The sequence below is a fragment of the Lepus europaeus genome, chromosome X (assembly GCF_033115175.1).
Source record: "Lepus europaeus isolate LE1 chromosome X, mLepTim1.pri, whole genome shotgun sequence".
Taxonomy (NCBI): domain Eukaryota; kingdom Metazoa; phylum Chordata; class Mammalia; order Lagomorpha; family Leporidae; genus Lepus; species Lepus europaeus.
Window position 1 is genome coordinate 9,660,274 of NC_084850.1, and position 9,055 is coordinate 9,669,328.

Below are 9,055 nucleotides of genomic sequence, written 5' to 3' on the forward strand. Positions count from 1 at the left end.
TTCAATCTGTAGAATGATGTATTGCATGCTCCAATTTACCCGATTATAGAAGTGGCTCCAAGGATCTGTATTTCTTCTTTGTGACCTTTTATATGCCCCAATGTGAAATAGTAGCCTTATTGTTCTGGTCCTGAACCAGTCTTGTCTCCAAAGAATTCCTTTGTCCGAATTAGGACAAGGAGACACAAATCAGAGTTCCTTGGGTTTTCTGGAGTTACCACAAACAACCTCAGAAAATTTTGGGTGAATACCTTCCATTGGTCATGTGAGCTAGAGTAAATTATTCAGTGTATGTATCTGCTGTGGGTTAAGTTTAAGATGTAGCACTAGTAAGTTGTTATCAGAGTGTGTTAGTTGCTCTTATGATATTTGGTAACAAACTAAAAGAGAGTGATCAGTGTGCTGGATGTCTTACATTTGTCCTTTTTGAACCCTTTCCCCTTCCCCCAACCTGGCTCTGTATCATGGCGGACCTGTGTGGACTATGGCAGTGATTTCCCTTGTGCTTTGGGATCGAACAGTGTGAGGAAATGGATGGGAATAAAAAGAAAAGTTACATCAGTGCTTTCATTCCTTTGATTCTCACTCTGTTGAGTAACCATTGTTGGGTCCCTCCATGGGAGCCCACAATTCCTACCAGAGGTTTTAGGAACTGGCATCTCCCTTTGTACTCTCAAGCCTAAAGATCATAAGAGATATCTCTTGTTCTTAGTCCTCTCTATTGCTGGTTTCCCTAAATCCTGAACATAACTCTACAAATATTCCAAAATATTCACAAGGTATTCAATGTATGTCATATTTCTTGATAGGACCTGCCAGGTAAAAACTGTTAGACTGTTAGAAATGAGGCTGCAGCTCATGGCTGTTCACCTGAAAATATGGAGTGAGCTACAGGGAAAGCTCTGCTATGGAAGTCCTTTCTGACTGTAGCCAGTATTTTTTGAGATAATATGCTTCTTTTTTCAAAAAAAATCTATTTGAAAATTAGAGTTATATACAGAGAGAAGGAGCGACAGAGGTGAGGGGAAGAGAGAGAAGAGAGATTTTTCCATCCACTGGTTCACTCCCAGAATGTCCTAATGGCTAGGGTTGTATCAGGCAGCAGCTAGGATCCAGGAGATTCATGAGGCTCTCCCACATGGGTGGCAGTGGCCCAAATACTTGGGCTATCTTTCACTGCTTTTCCAGGCACATTAGCAGGGAGTTGGATCACAAGTGGAGTAATAGGAATAAGAACTGGTGCCCATATTGGATGCCAGCATCACAAGCAGTGGCTTTACCAGCTATGCCACAATGCTGACCCTAAGATAGTATATTTCTTTAAAGATTTATTTATTTAGTTAGTTACTTGAAAGGCAGTTACAAAGAGAGAAAATGAGAGACAGAGAGAGAGAGAGAGAAAGAGCGAGAGCGAGAGCGAGACAGAGAGAGAGATTTTCTATGCACTGGCTCAATCCCTAAGTGGCTGCAATGGCCAGGGCTGGGCCAAACAAAAGCAAGGGACTAGAGCTCCATCTGGTACTCTCATGTGGGTGGCAGGACCCCATATACCTGAGACATTCTCTGCTGCCTTCCCAGGTGTAGTAGCAGGAAGCTGGATTGAAAGTGGAACAGCTGAGATTCAAATTGTTGCTCATATGGGATGCCGGAGTTGCAAGTGATAGCTTAACCTGTTGTATCACAGTGCTAACCCCAAGATAACATATTTTTAAATTACATTATAGTCAAAGACTTAATGCTACACTAAATAAAGACTTCAGGAAATAAAAATAAAAAGACCATAGTTCAGCAGGAATATAGGCAAGGACTATAAACAGTAATAAAATGAAGTTTTGAGACTACCAAGATTTCTATAATTTTAAAATTTGTTGAAATGTAGCAGTTAAATTCCATACCACAGTCAATTTTTAATATCACAGTAGATGTGTTGGTTGAGTAAATATGCAATTTGGTTATTTCAATGAGGTCATCTGGGAGTCAGAAGAATTTGAGAGCCTAGAAAATCCAAGTCTCTCCAGTACATCTACTGTGCTATCTCCATTAGGTAAAATGAAGTGACAATTAGTATGACAGAATGCAACATTGAGATAAAATTTACATTCAATCAGCTTAAAAATGTCACCCAAACCAACACCCCAACTTATAGTTTTCATCCAAACTGTGATGTAAAAACCATTTAATGGGAGCAGGAGAAAAGGGGCCTTGCATACAGATTAAACGAAAGAAGCCCAATGTAGTTAATTTATCCTTGATTTTTTTTTCCCATTTGATCATTCTGGGGTTTAAACTGCTTGACCCAGTGGTACTTTGGGCATGGTTGCTGTCAGATAGAATCACCAAAATTAATTGTCAGAGAGACAAGTAAGAAGCTATTTGATGTACAATTCCAGAAAAAAAAAATCTGGCAAAATGGTTTATAGTTGCCCAGCCTTTCAGTCAATCCTAAATGCCCAAACAATCATCAAGAAGTAATAGCAATCTAAGTAGAAAATTCCACCCTGGTCCTGTCATGAGAAACCCTTGCTAATATGTCAGTGAAGTTGAAGGACATTTTAAAAGGGAAATTATCTGAATAAGAAAAATATAGATGGACAGATCAGCCATATAAGGAATTTATTTTATGATTAGAAGATGCTCATATGAGACACTAATCCAGTCACTGAACATTCTAGTTCCATCCTTGTCTATGAATGATGCATTCAGTCCTTGGATCAGTAAACACTGCATGCTGTATCTCTTCCATACATGTTTAAAAAAAAGCTTTCCATAACCGTTTACTGAACAAATGCAAAGGCTTATGGTTTTAGTTTTAAGAACATTCATAATTTTCTTGTTATTATGAATATTTCAGATATATAGAAACATACAATGTATAATATAATGAACATTCGTGTTCCCATGATCTAGGTAAATAATAGATTATTACAATAATTCAATTAAAGCTCCCTGAAATTCATTCAAATGACATTCCCTTCCCTTTTCACCTTTCCAAAACCTCCCATTGCTAACCACTATCTGATTTGAATCTGATAGTTATCATTCACATACATGTCCTAATTAGTTAAAATATCTAAGATTCCTAAATAATACAAATATGTATGTTTGTATATCCTATAAAATGTAACATGCAACTTGTGTCTCATTACATAATTCTTTTAAAAATCTACACATGTTGACATTGCTAAAATTAATCTATTTTCACTGTTGAAGTGTTTCATTATTTGAATATATCACAATTCACATATTACTATAATTACTTGTTTTCTCATTAGACTGATTCATTAGAGTATAATGCATCTCATTTATATTCATCACTATATTCCAAATTCTTAGTACAGTACTCAGTAAACACTACACACTCAATAAACACCTGCTGACTGAATGATTGTTTTCATAAAAATTGACTCTATTCCTTTAGCTCATCACACATAGGTATGAAATTATGTGCAAATGTGTGACTGAATTCCAGTTAAAGTAATGTGAGCCAAAATGGGTAGTGCCACTTTCAGGTCTCAGCCATAACTCCCCATCATAATACATATTCCTCTATGCTCTTTTCTTCCTCTAAGTATATAGACTGGAGATAACACCTAGGGAAAACTTGAATGCCAGATATTAGTCAGACTCCAAATGGCAATGAGGGGGAAGGCAGCCCTATGAACTCTATACATATATTATTGTACTTCTACATGAGCAAAATATATATTTCTGTTGCACTTAGGCCATTACACTATGGATTATTTGTTATTGTCATTAGTCTATCCTAACTAATAAATATTTCCATATAAATTTACCTCTCAGCTATATCTTAAAATTTCTTAGATGTAGCATTTTCATTGCTGCTATATCTTGAGATTCCAAAACTTTATTTCTGATTAGCTCTGCAAAACAAGTTGTTTAAAAGCAGATTTATAACATTCATGCTTAAATTTTCTAGTGGGGAAGATGGTGGAATAGTGAGGGTGCGCACTGATAGTCCGGGAAAAGATAGTTTAATAAAAATGGACTTACTGTAGTTTCAGGGAAAGGCTCAGGAAAAAAACTGCAGAGAAAACTCTTCCAGATCTAGTGGATGTGACACAGAGGACCTATGTGGAGGGCAAGGGCACCCACGGCTTGGGAGCCCAGCCACTGAGTCTACACACCAGCGCTGGAAAGGGAGGTGAGGTGAAACCTCAGTAGCCCGAGACATTGGCGGGGAAATGGAAGAAAGAGCCTAGAGGAAACGAGGCTTGAAGCCCCGGTGGGGAAAAGTTCACCAGGCCTACTAGAGGAGAGAAAATAAATAGATAAATAAAAGGGACTGGCACGGACACGAATCTCTGTCTCCACTCACCTTACAAAGGCAAGCAAGAAAAAGAGCAGGCGACATTTTGGACATATGTAAAGTGGCACCCACTATCAGCTAAGCAGAAAAACCTGACTCTGGTGGGGAGAAATAACAGAAGGTTAGGGCCTAGTGAAGGTGTGGAGCTAATGAACTGAGACTGTGACAAACTGAGGGCGTGGGAGAGAACTCACAGAGTACACAAACTCAGTAACCTTGGCAACCCGGTGGGAGACTGCAGAGAAATTTGAGATCACACTGAGGACTGCATAAATCCTTTGTGTGGTCCTTGAGGCAGAGCAGACGAATGCCCACAAGGGCCAGATTTCATACATTGACTACCCTCAATTCTGTTCATCTGTGTGGAATTACTTCCCTTCTGAATTAAAATATATATATATATATATATATATATATATATATGGAGAGAGAGAGAGAGAGAGAGAGAGAGAGAGAGAGAGAGAGAGAGAGAGAAGATTTACCATGCCTAACCTGGGTGTGTCACCTTTGGCACACCCTTAACACTGAAGAAGCAAACAACGCTCTCTGGCCACAACCATTTCAAGCCTCTAAGGCTCCATCAAAAGCAGACAGTCCACTTAATACAGTCATAGTATAATGAGAAAAAACAGCACAGCGAGGGAAGGAGAATCCAAAGAATATCTCCACAATGCCAAGCAACAAACACAGAAAGCAAGAAAACAAGAGAAAAGAAGATACTATGATGCCCTCAAATGAACAGGACACCTGAATTCAAGATTAGGAAGATGAAGAAATAGAAGAAATGCAAGAAAAACTGCAGCAAACCAGACCCAAAACAAGTAGGAGAAGAGAAATAATTAAAATCAGTGAAGAAATCAACAGGATTGAAATAAAAATATTACAAAAAAATCAGCCAAGCGAAGAGCAAGTTTTTTGAAAAAATAAATAAAATAGACACTCCATTGGCTCAACTAACTAAAAAAAGTAAAGACCCAAATCAATAATATAAGAGATGAAAAAGAAAATGTAACTACAGACACCACAGAAATAAAAAGAATCATCAGAAATTACTACAAGGACTTGTATGCCAGCAAATAGGGAAATCTATCAGAAATGGATAGATTCCTGGACACATGCAACCTACCTAAATTGAACCAGGAAGACATAGAAAACCTAAGCAGACCCATAACTGACACAGAAATTGAAACAGTAAAAAAGGCCCTCCCAACAAAGAAAAGCCCAGGACCAGATGGATTCACTGCTGAGTTCTACCAGACATTTAGAGAAGAACTAACTCCAATTCTTCTTGAACTATTCAGAAAAAAGGAAAAAGAGGGAATCCTCCCAAATTCTTTCTATGAAGCCAGCATCACCTTAATTCCTAAGCCGGAGAAAGATGCAGTATTGAAAGAAAATTACAGACCAATATCCCTGATGAATATAGATGCAAAAATCCTCAATAAAGTTCTGACCAATAGAATGAAACAACACATCAGAAAGATCATCCACCCAGACCAAGTGGGATTTATCCCTGGTATGCTGGGATGGTTCAAAGCTCACAAATCAATCAATGTGATACACTACATTAACAGACTGCAGAAGAAAAACCATATGATTCTCTCAATAGACCCAGAGAAAGCATTTGATAAAATGCAACACACTTTCATGATGAAAACTCTAAGCAAGCTGGGTATGGGAGGAACATTCCTCAATACAATCAAAGCAATATATGAAAAACCCACGGCCAACATCCTATTGAATGGGGAAAAGTTGGAAGCATTTCCGCTGAGATCTGGTACCAGACAGGGATGCCCACTCTCACCACTGTTCTTCAATATAGTTCTGGAAGTCTTAGCCAGAGCTATTAGGTAAGAAAAAGAAATTAAAGGGATACAAATTGGGAAGGAAGAAGTCAAACTATCCCTCTTTGCAGACGATATGATTCTTTATTTAGGGGATCCAAAGAACTCTACTAAGAGATTATTGGAACTCATAGAAGAGTGTGGCAAAGTAGCAGGATATAACATCAATGCAACAAAATCAACAGCCTTTGTATACACAGGCATTGCCATGGCTGAGGAAGAACTTCTAAGATCAATCCCATTCACAATAAGTACAACAACATTCAAATACATTGGAATAAACGTAACCAAGGATGTTAAAGATCTCTACTATGAGAATTACCAAATCTTAAAGAAAGAAATAGAAGAGGATGCCAAAAAATGGAAAAATCTTCCATGCTCATGGATTGTAAGAATCAATATCATCAAAATGTCTATTCTCCCAAAAGCAATTTATAGATTCAGTGTGATACCAATGAAAATACCAAAGACATTCTTCTCAGATCTAGATAAACGATGCTGAAGTTCATATGGAGATGCAGGAGACCTCGAATAGCTAAAGCAATCTTGTACAACAAAAACAAAGCTGGAGGCATCACAATACCAGATTTCAGGACATACTACAGGGCAGTAGTTATCAAAACAGCATGGTACTGGTACAGAAACAGATGGATAGACCAATGGAAAAGAATAGAAACACCAGAAATCGACTCAAACTTCTATAGGCAACTTATATTTGATCAAGGATGTAAAACCAATTCCTGTAACAAGGACAGTCTGTTAAATAAATGGTGCTGGGAAAACTGGATTTCCATGTGCAGAAGAATGAAGCGAAACCCTTACCTTACACCTTACTCAAAAATCCACTCAACATGGATGAAAGACCTAAATCTACGACCCAACACCATCAAATTATTAGAGAACAATAGAGGAACCCTGTAAGATATTGGCACCGGCAGGACTTCTTGGAAAAGTTCCCAGAAGCACAGACAGTCAAAGCCAGAATTAACTATTGTGATAGCACCAAACTGAGAAGTTTCTGTACTGCAAACAGTCAGGAAAGTGAAGAGGCAACCGACAGAATGGGAAAAAATATAAAAATATTTGCAAACTGTGCAACAGATAAAGGGTTGATAATCAGAATCTACAAAGAAATCAAGAAACTCCACAACAACTAAAAAAAATCCACATAAGAGATGGGCTAAGGACATCAATAGACATTTTTCAAAAGAGGAAATCCAAATGGCCAACAGAAACAGGAAAAAATGTTCAACATCACTAGTAATCAGGGAAATGCAAATAAAAACCACAATGAGGTTTCACCTCACCCTGGTTAGGATGGCTCACATTCAGAAATCTACCAACAATAGATGCTGGAGAGGATGTGGGGAAAAAGGGACACTAACCCACTGTTGGTGGGAATGCAAACTGGTAAAGCCACTATGAAAGTCAGTTTGGAGATTCCTCAGAAACCTGAATATAACCTTACCAAAAAACCCAGCCATCCCACTCCATGGAATTTACCCAAAGGAAATTAAATTGGCAAACAAAAAAGCTCTCTGCACATTAATGTTTATTGCATCTCAATTCGCCATAGCTAAGAGCTGGAATTAATAAATGCCCATCAACAGTAGACTGCATAATGAAATTATGGGACATGTACTCTATAGAATACTATACAGCAGTCAAAAACAATGAAATCCGGTCATTTGCAACAAAATGGAGGAATCTGGAAAACATCATGCTGACTGAATTAAGCCAGTCCCAAAGGGACAAATATAATATGTTCTCCCTGATGGGTGACAACTGAGCACCAAAAAGGAACCCTTTTGAAGTGAAATGGACACTATGAGAAACAGTGACTTGATCAGCCCATGTCCTGACTGTTGATGTACAATGTAATACTTTATCTCTTTTAGTATTTTTTTGTTCTACTTAATAATATTGGTTGAACTCTGTAATTAATACACAATTATTCTTAGGTATTGGAATTTAACTGAAAAGTGATCCCTGTTAAATATAAGAGTGGGTAAAAGAGAGGGAGGAGATATACAATTTGGGACATGCTCAATCGGCCCTGCCCCAAATGGTAGAGTTAGAAAAGTTCCAGGGGATTCCAATTCAATCCCAACAAGGTGGCATGTACCAATGTCATCTCACTAGTCCAAGCAATCAATTTCTTTTCACAATTGATCACAATGATAAGATTAAGAGCCAAAGAGATCACATACACATGACTAGTGTCTACAAATACTAACTGATAGAATTAAAAAGGGAGAGAATGATGCAACATTGGAAGCGGGATACTCAGCAGACTCATAGAATGGCAGATGTCCTAAGTAGCACTCTGGCCTCAGAATCAGCCCTTAAGGCATTTGGATCTGGCTGAAGAGCCCATGAGAGTGTACTAGGCATAGAAAGCCAAGACACTCTGGCAAAAAAAAAAATAACCTATATGAAAGATCTCTGTGAATGAGATCCCAGTAGAACGAATGGGACATCAAAGAAGGAGGTAGCTTTCTCTGAAGGGAGGAGAGAACTTCCACTTTGACTATGACCTTGTCTAAATAACATCAGAGTTGGTGAATTCAAAAAGCCTCCACATCTTGGCAACTCATGACAAGAGCCTAGGGTGATTACTGATGCCATAATCAAGAGTGTCAAGTTGTTAAGTCAACAAGAGGAGTCACTGTGCACTTACTGCACATGTAGGGTCTCTGTCCTAAATGTGTTGTACATTGTGATTTAAAGCTACTCAGACAGTATTTTACAATTTGTGCTTCTGTTGGGTGCAAACTGTTGAAATCTTTACTAGTATATACTAAATTGATCTTATGTATATAGAGATAATTGAAAATGAATCTTGATGTGAATGGAAGTGGAGAGAGAGTGGGAGAGGGGAGGG